Source organism: Cynocephalus volans, chromosome 1 (genome assembly GCF_027409185.1).
Source record: "Cynocephalus volans isolate mCynVol1 chromosome 1, mCynVol1.pri, whole genome shotgun sequence".
NCBI classification, from domain to species: domain Eukaryota; kingdom Metazoa; phylum Chordata; class Mammalia; order Dermoptera; family Cynocephalidae; genus Cynocephalus; species Cynocephalus volans.
The window spans coordinates 5,653,762-5,669,158 of NC_084460.1; the positions used below are offsets into that span (position 1 = coordinate 5,653,762).

At 35.4% G+C, this 15,397-nt stretch overlaps 1 protein-coding gene and 1 pseudogene across 1 annotated transcript in view; one reads left to right on the top strand and one right to left on the bottom strand.

Annotated features, from left to right (window-relative positions):
* The window catches only part of ADIPOR2 (adiponectin receptor 2), a 91,388-nt gene that overhangs the window by 1,258 nt on the left and 74,733 nt on the right, over window positions 1-15,397 (top strand). The window lies entirely within an intron of this gene.
* LOC134363868 (protein SDA1 homolog) lies at window positions 1,611-3,539 on the bottom strand (annotated as a pseudogene).

The window sequence follows — 15,397 nt, forward strand, 5'->3', positions numbered from 1 at the left end:
ATGACATAGGATTTCCAAAGCCTAAAAAAAAGTTTGTGTTTTTCTCTACCTAGGCTCATTGTATGAATTTATCACTGAATGGAGTTTTTCTATCAGTAGTGTCAATTTAACTGTGCACTTTCTTTAGTATAAATCACATTTTGTTTTCCAAAATGAGAATAATATTGTTTTATTTTTTATTTCAGAGGTTGGCAAACTTTACAGCCAAGTCCTACCAGCTGCCTGTTTTCGTAAATAAAGTTTTTATTGGAACATAGCTACATGTGGTTGTTTAGATATTGTCTGTGGTTGCTTTTGCTGTACAATGGCAGAGTTGAGTAGTTGTGACAGAGACCCGTATGGCCTGCAAAGCCTAAAGTATTTGCTATCTGGTCCTTAATAGAAAAAGCTTGATGATCTCTACTTTATTAAAAATGATGCATGTTCAATGTAGAAAATTAAAATTGGTCAGAAAAGTATAAAGGAGAAAGTAAAAATTGTCCAGAATTACACCACTCAGGGTTTGTGTGTGTGTGTTTGTGTGAGAGATTATCCTTATAGAATCTGTTGGTGATTATTTTTGTATAAATTTTGTTAAATGTTGGTTTGTCATCTGCTTTCTTAAAAAAAGTATGTCAGATTATTTTTATTTGGCTTTTGAATGCTTTTATATTTACTGCATTGAATATTTCATTAGAAAGAAGCTTGATGAACTAGGTTTTCCTGATTTGTCTTATCAGTCAAGATTAAAAAGAAAATTCAGGAGTAATAGATGCTTGTTGATGATGATAATGGTTAACATTTATTTAGGACTGACTAGGTACTAGTTTTGCACTACTTTACATGTATTAAATCATTTAATCCCTGTTGCAGCTCTGTGACTACATACTATAACATCCCTATTTTACAGGTGAGGAAACAGGCATGGAGTGATTAAGTAACCACTGAAGTTTATCAGCGAGTAAGTGGTAGATCTGGGATTTGAATTTATGCAGTCTGGTTTCAGAACCCAAGCTCTTAACAATATGCTACATAGCCTCTCCTTATAGTATTGCTCAGTGTAGAAAGTTTAGACAGTCTAGAGGTATATAATATAAAAATTTCTCCTATGCTCTTCCTTCCTGTTTCATTCTTTGTAGATAACCACAGATGACAGTTTGATATAGATCTTTCCAGCTCTCTTTGTCTGCATAAACAAATATTTATTTGTAAATCTATGTACATATGCAGAATTTTTTTTAAAATGAAGACTTTATTTTTTAGAGCAATTTTGGATTTACAGAAATTTGAGCTGATAGTACAGAAAGTTCCCATATCCTCTCCCCTCCCCCATTTCCCCTGTTACTTACATCTTGCATTAATGTGGCACATTTATTACAATCGATGAACCAGTATCAATATGTTGTTATTAATTAGTCCATAGTTTATACTAGGACTCATTCTTTGTGTTGCAGAGTTTTTTAAAAAGGGATCAAACTGATAGTTGTTCAGCAGTGTGCTTTTTTGGGTGATTTTCAAAATATAGTGCTTCTGGACTTTTTAATATAAACATTCTTGATTTATTAATTTTCAGATTAAGGACACAAATTTAACGTTCTCCTTGGAGTGGAAAACTTACTTGGAAGTTACTTTTACTTTTTTCTTTTTCTCTTTTTAAAAAGTGTGTCTCATAGTGCCAGCTGCTCTTCTCTGAAGGAATGCTTATTTTTTGACTGGACATTCTGGCTATACTGAAGTCCGTCTGTTTTTCTTCTCTTTATTTCTGGATCTGGAAAATTGATTCACTTTGGTTTTCTCCCTCATAAATTCTTTTGGCTTGTCTTTCCAGCCATTGCAGTTGCTAGTCTTGTCTCCTTGACAGATATTGGCTTTTTAATGAAGGCCATCGATGTTCCAAAAGGTAACTCACTCCTCATCACTGTCTGTTTCAATATATTTCCTTTTTTGGACTTTTTCTGGGGGCAGCACTGAATTTTTTTCTTAATTGCGCTGTGCAGATTTTCTGAAATTCTTCTTGCATCTTTGGCACCTCCATGGGCATGCTGTTCAGCTTCTTGAGATTTCTTGCTGTTCTTCATTGTGTGGTGCTCATGAACCCCATTCACCATCAGCATCCTCCTCCTCACTGAGATGCGCTTCCCTGTCCATCTTTACTGTTTTCAGTATTCTCTTCCTCTTTCCCAACTTTCAAAGTTTATGTTCCTAGAATGTAATCTTTAGCATCTAATTCTCCATATTCATGCACTCTTGAATTTATTGAGACCTCTGTAGGCCTACACTAGAATTTCTTGTGCAACATCTGAGGAGTCAGAAGAACTGAATCAGAGTTCTTGCAGGTATCATCACATTCTTTGTGTGTTTTATATTGCGCCAGGTCTTAAGGAAGTTCTTTAGTCATGGCTAGAGTACATTGTGCTGTTACCTCTTTTATAGTATTGACTCCTGCTGTCAGGACTTCTCCAGAGTTTTTGTCCATAACAAAATAGTTGGCCACAATCATGAGCAATGACTGAGTGATTTCTGGGAGTACCAGGTGATGAGATGCTTGTGCAGTAAACAGGAAGATGTTACTTTTCTCTGGTGCAGCTGCAGAAACATGAATTCCCAACAATCTGGAAACAAGGTTCACGAACATCAACACTTCAAACCTCTCTTTAGAGCTCTCTAGCTGCTTTAGTAGTTTTTGTGCAAGACCTTGGGGATCGTGAATCAAGTAAATACCTGAAAAAACACCTTTGTTTTTTTTTCTTTTGTTTCTTGGGCACTTTCATAAACTTTTCAACCATTTCTTGTGTTTGGATGCTCTCTTCCATGTGACATACTCCTGTAGTAGGTCTCTTGCTGTTGACCCTTTATCCTCACATTCATAGTTGCTGTCCTATTTGTTTCTTTTCATCTTCCCCTAGGAAGAATGTCAAAGCAGCAACCGATATCTTGGTGACCTTAGAGAAATGTGCAGTTGTGATAACATTTACAGTTTTGTCATCATTCCGTACATCCAGATGATGTTTCTTCTGTAGAGTTCAGTCATCACAGCCTATGATATCTTGGCAGCAGTTGTATTGCTGTCTCTTAACTTGGTGTATGTGCAATTCTGCAATACTGTATTTACTTTATTCTTGTGTTTTGCACTTATATTCTTGGTATCAGTCACAATATGCGTATATAAAATCTCAGAAACTTTTTAGGGCAACATGGAAGTTCAAAGAAGAGTTCTAGCAACTTGGTGGATTGATGTAATTCTTATTTCTCAGCAAGATCAAAGCTTTGCAAAATGTTAGAAGATGTAGATTCAAGACAGTGTAATTGTAAGAAAACAGATCTTTTAGCTCTTGAGGAAAGTTATTTAGATGTTCTAGGTAGGAGTGACCAATCTGCCATAAATATCATCAGCTCCGCCAATTCTTTGCTGGGTTTATTTGGTTGTAATTTGAAAATATCCACATAAATTTGTAGCGAATATTGGAGAAACTCTTCAGTGTGGGCCATTGGGTCTGTTTTATTAGCTTCTGTAATGGCTGCAGGTTGCTGGGTAGCTAGTTTTTGTTTTTGCTGGACATGTTGGCTGCAGACAGTTCTCAGAAAACCCACACTGCCATTTGCCAACCCATCTTTGCTGTGGCATGGAATAGTACTTCTTGAATGTGACCAGAAATGGCACTTGGGAGCTTGGCAGGTGGCACCATCTTGGCTCATAGTAGTGTGTTTGTAAAAATTAATATTTGTGGATAGTTTTCCATGTCAATAAACCTGCATCTACTCTGTTCTTTTTAGTAGTTCTTTAGCATTTTTTTGAATGAATGTGTTATAATTTAATAGTGTTGCTATCGCTGGATATTTATATTGTTTAAATGTATATCATCCATATGCATTTTATATACAATTTTTGTATGCTGATTCCTCATTAAGGTAATTTTTTAATTAGTCAGGTTACTGGGTTGAAGGAAATACGTGTATTTCATTTTGATTTATATTATCAGACTGCCATCCAGAAAGGTGGCAGCAATGTAAACTCACCAGAAATGTGGGTGAGATCTAGCTTCTCCATGCCATTGCCAGTTTTTATTTTTTTAATCATAAGAGCTGGCCAGTTTAGTTAGAACACATCCTTGTAACACCAAGATCACAGATTTGGATCCTCTTACTAGCCAGCTGCTTCCCCTGCCCCCCCCCCCCCCGCCCCAAAGAATGTTTTAAAAAATCTTTGCTTAGGTGGTTAAACATTTGCAGTATATTCTAGCTTTCTAACTGGGGGATGTGTTTTATTTTTATTTATTTATTTTTTGGACCGGTAAGGGGATCGCAACCCTTTGCTCGGTGTCGTCCACAGGACGCTCAGCCAGTGAGCGCACTGGCCATCCCTATATAGGATCCAAACCCGCGGCCTCGGCACTATCAGCACCGCACTCCTCCTGAGTGAGCCACGGGCCGGGCCCAGGATGTGTTTTGTTTTGATAGCATTCTCTTATGGTTGATTTATAATTACTTTAAGTGGGGCACACATTCTGTAATTCTTAATATTCCCTTAGATGGAGCTGCTCCACCTATTTAGGTTCTTTACTTGGACCTTGAAAGCATATGATTTTGTCACTCCTGATCAAAAAGAACCTGGGTGACTGCCTAATAAGACTATATATTTCTTGAGAGTGAGGAACATATAGCTTTCTTTGTATCTACTAGCAGTCCTGGTATATAGCAGGTGGTGAGTACATGGTCTTTTTACAACCTAAATTGGTTCATGTTCTTTTGGGCTTACTGCTGAGTGAAATGCTTTAACTTTATTAAAAATAACCTTTTCAAAGTATTTGTGAAATATAAACTTGAAAAACTTCAGTATAAAATTGTCATCTTGGTGTATGTTCTTTGTCATCTTTTAGCTCTAAAATGAGATTAATAAGACTGATTGATATGGTAGGACCTGTTTGTTAGGAATGATTAACCTATTTTATAAGTACATTTGATATTCAGAAGTTGGAAGTTGAGCAATTAATAGAGGATTTGTTTCACATTACCCATGGTTTTGAATTTTCTGGACTGGAGTATATACCATGTGGTAGAAGGGGATGTATATTGGCTAATGATATTATAGCTTGGCTTAATTAGACATTAGAAGTATCAAGACAGAAGGAAAAAAGCTAAATTCTGGGAACTGCTAGATTATCTTTAGGCATGAGAAAAATACCTGTGGGAAAAGACAAAGTTTTTAATGGAAGGCTACAGGAAAATAGAATTTTCTTTATAGCTGGCTTACAGTGTTATACATTCTTAGTGGGCTTGTATATTTTCCACAATATCCATACGCTAGAAAACAAAGCTTATGGTCTTGAAGAGGCAAAATTAATTAGCTTATTACATTTTTGGCCATCTAGGCCTTTTCTTTTGGATGTGATTATTAGTATAATAGCTAATCATTTTTCATTGGCAACATATTCATTTTAATTCTGTATGTCCTGAGAGTTTAGTGAACATATATACATAGTCGTATTTGTACAACGATTCCTTTGGTCGGGGAAGAAGTGGTGATGGTGGGGAATAATATGTTGTAAAAACTTTTTAGCAGAATGGAACAGAAGGATTACTTTTTATTTTCTTGAAATTTATCTATTTATTTATTTAGATTTAATAACTTATTTAATACTGTAAAAACAATCAACTATAAATCAGCCAGAAAAGGAAAATATGTCATATAATGCATTTTGAAAAACTTATCCAGTGGCTTTTTTTTTTTTTTGATATTGTGATGGAGAATGGTAATGCCATTTTCTATTTATGTAAAGAAAAAATCTTAATATCAAATGTCAATGGTTCTAAACCTTCCACATGCATCAGAATCACCTTGAGAGCTTGTTAAAGGAGATAGCTGGGACCAACTCTCAAAGTTTCTGATTTGGTAGGTCTGGAGTGGGACCCAAGAATTTTCATTTTTGAAATTTTTATACTATTTCATTCCAGAAAGAATTTCTGGTAACTTAAAAGTCCAGAAGTATAAGAAACATGTAAAAAGGAGAAATCATGAAAAGGACAAAGCATATATTCTGTTTGCAAGAGGCAGCATAATTCAATGACTAAGAATAAAGATAGGGCTTGATTTTGTTTGGCAGCAAAGGTAAAAATGGAAATATAGTAAACTAGAAGGAGCACTAAACTAGAAGGTGGAACAAGACGTATTTTTCAGGTGTAAATCTCTTTTAAGAAACTATTTATGTTGGGAATTACATAAAAGCTGTTTTTCTGTTTTATTTTTGTTTTGATTAGAGGCCCTAGTTGGGAAAGGGTGAAAGCTAAGCATTTATGTTTCAAGACAGAGAAAGAACTTTTGAATGTTCATTTGAATTTGCGTTGTGGATGTATGTTTTATTTGGCTAACACTTTTTTTTTTCTTAAAATATTTCAAATATACAGGATTCTGCAGAGACCAGTGTAATGAACATTCATATATCCCACCATGCAGCAATATCAAATCTTAGCATGTTCCTATATTTCCCTTTTTTTTTTTTAAGAAGAAAAATTTCACATACAGTTGAAGCGCCTTCTTGAGTTGCCTTTCACTTTCTTCCCAGAAGTAACCATAATCCAGAATTTGGTGTTGCTCATTCCTAATGCATGCTTTTATATAATTACCACATAGGTATTCATTCGTAAACAAATTGTATTTTACATACTTTCAAACTTTATGTAACTGGTATTCTATCTATTCTGTAACCTGTCTTTCATGAAACAAGATTTTTTAGATTCATCTGAAACTGCTGATATTTTACCGTTTTTGACTACTAAAATAGCAATTTCATATGGTTCAACCTAGTAACTATAGTCATCACTTTTATCTGCTGTATAATTATGTTATCCTATGATATGAATACAGCCAGCTTAAATTTACTTTTTCTCATGTTGATAGGCATTTAGATTGTTTTCAATTTTTCTTGTATTAAAAACAATGCTACATTGAACATTCCTGATTAGGAATCCTTGTGCCTGTATTTAAGATCTCTGGGAATTTTTTAAACTGCATGTTGTGACCCATCCATGGGTGTTGAAATCACTTTAGGTACTAAAATAGAATAGAAAAGTATCAGATTGTATTGCAGGCACTAAGGGTACAATGTTTTGTGAAATTTTTATTTCTGTGTGTATGTATGTGATTAGTAAGTTTGAAATGAAGTCCTCCAGAAGTGCAATTATTGGGCTGAAGGTTTTGTAGGTTATGAGAATTTTTAACTGTATTGGATAGTGTTTACTTGCACTCCAAAATTCTATCTCTTTGCATATTTTAGCACCAGAATATGAGAAATTGATGTCTCCGAATCCTTATGATTTATGGCATTGTCAGATTTTTACATGTTTGCAAATCAGGTGGGTGTGAAATGGGATCACATTATCTTAGTTTTTATTTTTTATTAATTATGATATGAGCATGTTTTCAAATGTTGGATAACTCTTCAGGTTTCCATTTCATGAATTGACTGTTCTTTTTCTCCCAAAGCCATTGTATTGTCCTTCTAAATTGGTATGAGTAGTTTACTACATAGCCTGAATTATACGTGTTTAGTAAATTGGAAGTATTTTCTCCTAGTCTGTGTGGCTTTGTCAGTTAACTTTTTATGTGGTTTGTCTTCTTGAATAGAAGTGATTATCAAATCTGTCACTGTTTTCCTGATTGGTTTGTGTACTTTGTGTTTTATTCCAGAAATCTATTTCATACTCCAAGGTCATTAGGATTCTTCCGTATTTTTTTCCTAAAAGTTTTAGAGATTTGTTTTTTTATATTTAGGTCTTGATTCTACCACCTGAAAAAAAAATTTTTTTTTTTTTTTTTTTTTTTTTGTCTTTTTCATGACCGGCACTCAGCCAGTGAGTGCACCGGCCATTCCTATATAGGATCCGAACCCGCGGCGGGAGCGTTGCCGCGCTCCCAGCACCGCACTCTCCCGAGTGCGCCATGGGCTCGGCCCATGAAAAATATTTTTTTTTCTTTGGTATATGATGTGAGGCAGAGATCTAATTTAATTTTTATATGCCTACCCAATTACCACAGCACTGTTAACAAAGTGTTTTAAAATTTTAAATTGTAATTCTTTTAGGTGAAGCATAGTTTCTCGTTCAGCACAGTTATAGCCCTTTTGTCTTTCACCAAGCTGCTTCACGTGTTCAATCAAGTTTGTGACCTCTGGGCCAGAGTAATGTGATTGGTGTTTTACTTGATCCAGAAATAGAATGTAGAAGAGTAGATAGATAGAGCTTGTTTTTTGTAGCTGTCACCCAAATGTCATTTCTCTTAACCACTTTTTTAATAGAAGTTGGATTGCAAAGTTTGTGGATATACTTGTACTTTAATGAGGAAACAGATTTGCTGGTTTTGCATTGCTGGTTAATATCCACAGACCTTGGAAACTAGATGAGCAGGTGGTCAGTTGATATATTTCTCTAAAACTTGAGGATATTTATATGTATTTAGTCATCTAGTTGCTATTATTACATATATCTATTCTGAAGTTTGAGGCTTTTAATGTAGATTTTAGGGGAATTATGTAAATAATTTTGAGTCAACTTTCTGAGATGTTTGAAAGAAAGCACTTAGTTTAAGAATGAAAACTATTTTTCTTTTCACTTAAGAGGGTTTAATTAAGTGTAGTCTGAGAAGAGTTGTTGCTGAGGCCTGCATATTGTTATTATATCTAGGTTTTTCTTTTTTCTTTCTACTCCTTTTCTTTCTTTTATATTGGTGGTCTTAGTGGAATTGAGCAGTATTGAGAAAGGTTGTAGACACAAATTTTATTTTTAGATTTCTGACTTGTAATATTGAGAAAGGTAACCAGCCACTTCTTTGGGTTCTCCATCTGCAGCTTTATAAAGAATGGAAAAAAACAAACTTGTGTTCTTGAGGGTACTATGTGAGATGAGACAGGGCCCTGTGAGTGATTGTTATTTAGTAATGAGAGAAAGGTGCTTTACCACTTTCAAAATGGGGTTTTGATTTTGCCTGAAAGGTTGACTCTATGGGCCAAGTATTTTATCTGGACAGATTTTGTTTCTAAAATAGTTGGAACAGTGAGTTATGTGGTTTTATAGTACAGCTGACTTGTGAAAGGACGTTTTTGTGTATTTTACATATCTTGGTTCAGTGTAAGTATGACAACTTACATGTTCTAGATTTTTTAAGATTTCCCTGACTGTAATATTCAGGACTGTTGTTTCTTTAGGTATGTTTGCATTTTTGTGTACTAATCCTTGTTTCAGAAACTATTCAGACTTACTATATAGGCCTTGGGAAATGGGAATGACTATTGTGATATAGCTGTAAGACTTGTATAAAGACTTTTCTCCTTTAAAAACATTGTGTTTTTAGCTCTGACCATGACCAGTGGCAGTAATGCCCTATTATTTGTGCCTTTAGTGAAGTCCTGTAACATGGTGGTAAAAGCATGGACTTTGGAGACAGACAGATAAAGATTCGAATTCTGGGTCTTCTACTTTGATGAATTACTTATTTCCTTGAGCCTCGGATTCTTTATCTGTAAAATGGGACCCCATTTCATAAGGATTGTTGGAAGATTAAATGAGTTGATGGGAAAGGGTCAATTACTGTACCTGGTTCAGAGTTGGCTTCAGGAAGTGTTAGGTAGTGCTTTGCCTTCTTCAAAGAGATAACATCAGGATCTAGGAAGAATGGAGCCACTTAATCTTTGTGATAGTGGAGAGGATCTGATCTGGGTCAGTTCTTCTTTCTCTATTTTGTATCTTGTGTAACGCTAGGGAAATTATATAGTGATTCTTAACTCTCAGTCTTCTTATTTGTAAATAGAGATGATACTAACTATGTAACAGGCAAAGTTTTAAAGTTAAATGTGGAACATGATAGCCTTTACATTTTTTGTGGTTAATAGGCAGTAATATTATGCTTTTGAAGTAGGTTACAAGAGACCTTTCTGGTTTTTCTCTGGTTTCTCTCTGGTTGGAGAAACCAGACTGGTTGTAAATTAGTCTGTTTACTTTGAGAGAAAAAAGATTAGGGAATATTCATTGAAGGAAGACTAGGAAAACAACTGTTATTTGTCCAAAATATAAATAATGTTGTGGTTTAGTTCATTTATACTTGTAGTTTTCCAGAATTTTCTGTAATCAAGGATTATGTAAATAAACTTTAGTGGTTTTTTTTAAGCATTAAAATCAACTTTATTGAAATATAATTTATTATTTTAGAAATTGGTTTCATTGTTGATTTCTCATTTAATCGAATTATAATGAGAATATGTTGTATCATATTCACTCTTTGACATTTGCTAAAACTTCCTTAGTGATACAGTGTGTGATTAATTTTTGAAATGTTGGCTTCCGGTCAGAATGGCAGAATAGATGGTCCCCAGCATTACTCTCCCACAAATCAACTAATTTTCATCTATAAAAAAGCAACAACAGCCAATCTGGGGCTGCTAGAGCTAAGGAGAAGAGGAGGAGAGACCTATGGAGTACATGAAGGTGGGAAGCCACGATGAGAGAAAGAACTGCTCTGACCATTTCCTGCTGTGGCTGCTTTAAGGCTGGAGCTGCTGTGTGCATGGAGCAGGAGCTGGCAAAAACCTCAGCTGTGCCCTTTGGATGGAGTTGCTTGAAGGTAGCAGGGGAGAAGAGGGCCTTGGTGGGCTCACATAGGAGCAAGGAGTGACAACAACTGAAAAAAAGGAGCCACTCAAAGGCTGGTGAGTCATCGCAAGGGACCTGTGCACAGCCTGTCCCCTGGGAAGTGTTTACAGCATGGGCGGTGGGGGATACGGGCCCACCAGGGGAACACTGGGGCACAGCAAGGACAGCTGATCTGCACCCCAATCAGTGTAGGACCACTCAGAGGAGACTGGTCAGGAATGTAGAATTGCATGGGGTACAGTTAGATGAAAAGACTCAGGCCCAGATCAGAGTTTCTACGCAACAACAGCTGCACCAGGTCTCTGGAGAGCTGGAAGTACCTATAAGTCAGCCATTATAATCTGAGCTGCACAAAAAGCCTTCCTTGGGGAAGCAGCAGCAAAGCAGCAATTTAGCTCAACCACAGAGCTCAAGTACTGGAACCAACAGGAAGTTCTCTCACTTTAGAAGTAAGCAAAGGACAAAAAATTAGTTCCTGCACAGGCATGCTGCCAGCGCCTTGGGGCCCACCCAGGAACCTGAGGCATGCAGCTGGGGACTGGACCCCCCCTGCCAACCAGGCACACTGCCAGCGCCTCAGGGCCCGCCCTGGAACCTGAAGTATGGAGCCAGGGACTGGACCCCCCTCCCACAACCACGCATGCTGCCAGTGCCAAGGAGCATGCCAAAAACATCATTTCCATGTGGGTGGCCCACCACAGCCACCACGATAACCATGGCTGCCACAAAAGCAGCTAGATGCTACAACCACCACGCAGATGGTCTGCAAGCCACTGGAGTGCATGGACACAAGGACGAGACCAAAGAAAAGAAGAGGATGTCTCTCCACAAGGCCCATTCCAGAATAACAGAAGAAGCATCTAATCTACGATAATATTGGGAGACCTGAACACAACTCTCAGCATTAGACAGATCATCTAGGCAACAAATCAACAGAGAAACCATTACTCTTTCAGAAGGAGAGAAGAAATCTAAGGTAATTAGAGGGGGGAGGGGGGAGCAGAGGGGGATGGGGAGAGATTGGACAAGAGGCATAAAGAATAGGTATGATTTGTAACAATATATATGCTAGTAATATTGATTTGATCAACATATCTCAACGTTGAATACCAAAAATATGTATAATCAATTATGATTCAATAAAAATTAAAACAAAAAAGCAAAAAAACTTTTGAAATGTCCTGTATAATTTTTGTAAATATACTATAAAAATGCATAATGTCTATTTGTTACAAGGCAGAGTTCTAGATATCTATTAGATAAAGTTAGTTTATTTTGTAAATCTTCTGATCCTAACCAAGTTTTGGTCTAATTTATTAGATTCTGATAGAGATATATTGAAATCTTACCACTATGTGGTTTTGTCCTTCTCTCCTGGTAATTCTATCACAGCTTGCTTCATAAGATTCTGGATTTTGTAATAGGTGTATTCAGGTTCATAATTAAACAATAAAATATACTCATTTTAAGTGTGCAGTTAGATGAATTTTGATTCTGTATATACCCAGATAACCATCACCACAATCAAGGTATAGAATTTCTATCATCTCCAAAAGTTCCTTCGTGTTCCTTGCAGTCAGTCCATCCCAAGGAAACCACTGATCATCATAAGTTAATTTTGCCTCTTAGAAGTTTATATAAATGGTATCATGCAGTATGTATTTTTTAACATCTGGCTTCTTTCACTCAGCATAACGTTTTTGAGATTCATCCATGTTGCTGTGTGTATCAGTATTTTCTTCCTATACCACAGTTTGTTTATTTATTCACCTGATGTTTGACTTTTCAGCTTTTGGCCATTATGATTAAAGCTGCTATGAACATTCATGTACAAGTCTTTTTGTGGACTTATGTTTTTATTTCTCTTGGGTAAATACTTAGGAGCAGAATAGCTGAGTTATATGATGGTATGTTTGGCAGTTTCTTAAAAAGTTAAACAGTTTTTCGGTGTTTGTACCATTTTATCCTCCCAATGTAGTAGTTTTTATTAATGTTTGATGTTGTGTTTTTAATTTTAACCATTCTTTCATTTTGAAATGGTATTTCATTGTAGTTTCAATCTGTATTTTTTGATAGCTAATGATGTTGAGGATTTTTTTATGTGCTTATTGGCCATTTCTATATTCTTTAATTAGGGTAAGTGTCTGTCCAATTCTTATATCCATTTTAAAAATTAAGTTTTTCTTATTATTGAGTTGCAGAAGTTCCTTATATAGTCTGGATACAACTACTTTGTCAGACATATATTTTGAATATACAGTTGGCCCTCCTAATCCGCAAGTTCCACATCTGGGGATTCAGCCAACCACAGATTGAAAATAATTGAAAACAAAAAAACAGTAAAAATAATAATATAACAATAAAAATAAATAAGAAAATAGTACAGTATAACAACCGTTTACATACCATTTACATTATATTAGGCATTATAAGTAATCTAGAGATGATTTGAAGTACACAGGAGGATGTGTGTAGGTTCTATGTAAATACTGTGCCCTTTAATGTAAGGGATTTGAGCATCCTTGGATTTTGGTATCTGCAGGGGGTCCTGGAACTGATCCCCTATGGATACTGAGGGATGATTGTATTCTTTTATTCTGTAGCTGGCCTTTCATTTTCTTAACAGAGTCTTTTGGAAGACCAGATGTTTCTCAATTTTGTTGAGGCCAGTTTACCACTTTTTTCTTATGGTTAGTGCTTTTTGTGTCCTAAGAAGTATTTATCTACCCCAAGGTTATGAAGATTTTGCTTGTGTTTATTTTGGAAGTCCTATAATGTTAGACAATTACATTTAGGTCTGTGATCTATTTCAGGTTAACTTTTGTGTGTGATGTGAGGTAAAAGGTCAGGTTCTCTCCTCCCTCCCATCATATGGATATCCAGTTGTTCAAGCACCATTTGATGAAAAGACTATTTATCCTTTCCTCATTGGATTAGTTTGGCACCTTTGTCAAAAATCAGTTGTCCATATATAAGTGGGTCTTTTTCTGGACTCTGTTCTATTGCATTGATTTAGATATCTATGCTTATGCCAGTGCTACACTTTCTTGATTACTATCGTTTCTAGTAAATTTTGGTTATTCTAGGTACTTTGCATTTCCATACATTTTAGTATCAGTGTCAATTTCTACCAAAAAGCTGGCTAGAATTTAAGTTGGGATTGTATTGAATATATTGATCATTCGAAGGAGAATTACTGTCTTAATACTGAATTATCTTTTTATTTAGGTTTTTTAGTGTTGAGTTTTTATTTAGGTTCTTTGCTATTATCTTTTTATTTGGGTTCTTTAATTTCTCTCAGCATTGTTTTGTCATTTTTGATATAGAAATGTTGGACATCTTTTATTAGATTTATTTGTAATTAGGTGCCGCAGTAAATGGAATTTTTTAAATTTCATTTTTTCAGTTTGTTGCTAGTATGTAGGTTACGATCGATTGATGATCTGCTTAACATGCAGAAATCCTTTAATAAGCAGTCAAAGTAAATTTAATTTGTTCTCATTTAACTTACTGGGGAAAAGAACTGCATAAAATAAGGAAAGATTATCTCTGAATTTTAGTGGGTTACAAAATTATACGACTATATGCCTTATTTTCTCTAACTTTGAAACATAAAAAGTATTACTTGGATTTTATGGAAAAATGTACAATGGATATAAATGGAGACATATAGAGACCTTTCAACAGATGAGAGGATATAGTTGTAGAAAGGCAGAGCTGAAAAAATTTAAATAGTAAAGCAATATTTAATATTTATATTAAATATAATGTTTTTTAGATAGAAGAAAGTAGAAAGTGCTTGAGTAGTATGATTAAAAAGAGGAATCTTGGGCCGAGCCCATGGCGCACTCGGCCGCGGGTTGGGATCTTATATAGGAATGGCCGGTGCACTCACTGGCTGAGTGCCGGTCACGAAAAAGACAAAAAAAAAAAGGAATCTTGTTTTCATTTGAATACATTTTGGTCTACAAGCATGTCTATTACTGGCTTAACTATTTTACTTTCTATGTACAAATGATTTATCATTTCCCAGCAAATCCTGATAGGTGGTCCCAGTACAGCTATCTTCTGTCCTTTAAGCTGTGCCCTTGATAATATTTCTACTCAGCCTGCCCTGAAGATTGTTTGTGTTCTCATACAGAATTTTCTGTTGGTTGGTGCCAAAACGTGGTTCAGGGGTGAGGAAAATTGTAGTCTCAGCTTTGGAGACTTGACTGTTTGCATTTTGCATGAGAGAGCTTACGTTGTGTCTGTATGGTAGTCTGAGAGAGCAGTATAGTTCTGATGATACATATAGGCATTGTCTATTAAAAAATGGGGTGAAATTGAAGGTTGGCTTATTGCCTTTTGCGTCATCTTTTGGATTTATGAAAACTAAAGACAAATATTAAGAATGTTTTTAGTTATAAATGTGACCAGAGACTGGAACTGTTTCAATTTGGCATGGGAGAGAATTAATAATATTATTGCTCTTAGTCATTATGTAAGAGATGTTAATATTTGAATTTAAACTTTGATTCTTTATAATGTGACATTCCTAACATTCCTGACTAAAAGGCTACTGAATAAAAAATATTGCATTTACAGTTATATTATATGCATGTAGTTATATCTATATTGCATGTAGAGTGTGAAATTTCAAGTCTAGACAATTACCCTGCTTTAAAAATTTTTAAAACACTTTGAGTACTTAGTAGTGATGCATCTGGGTTGGCTAAATACAGTACTGTGCCTGAATTACATTTTCAGTATTTATCAAGTCTTTATTTCCTAAAGATTA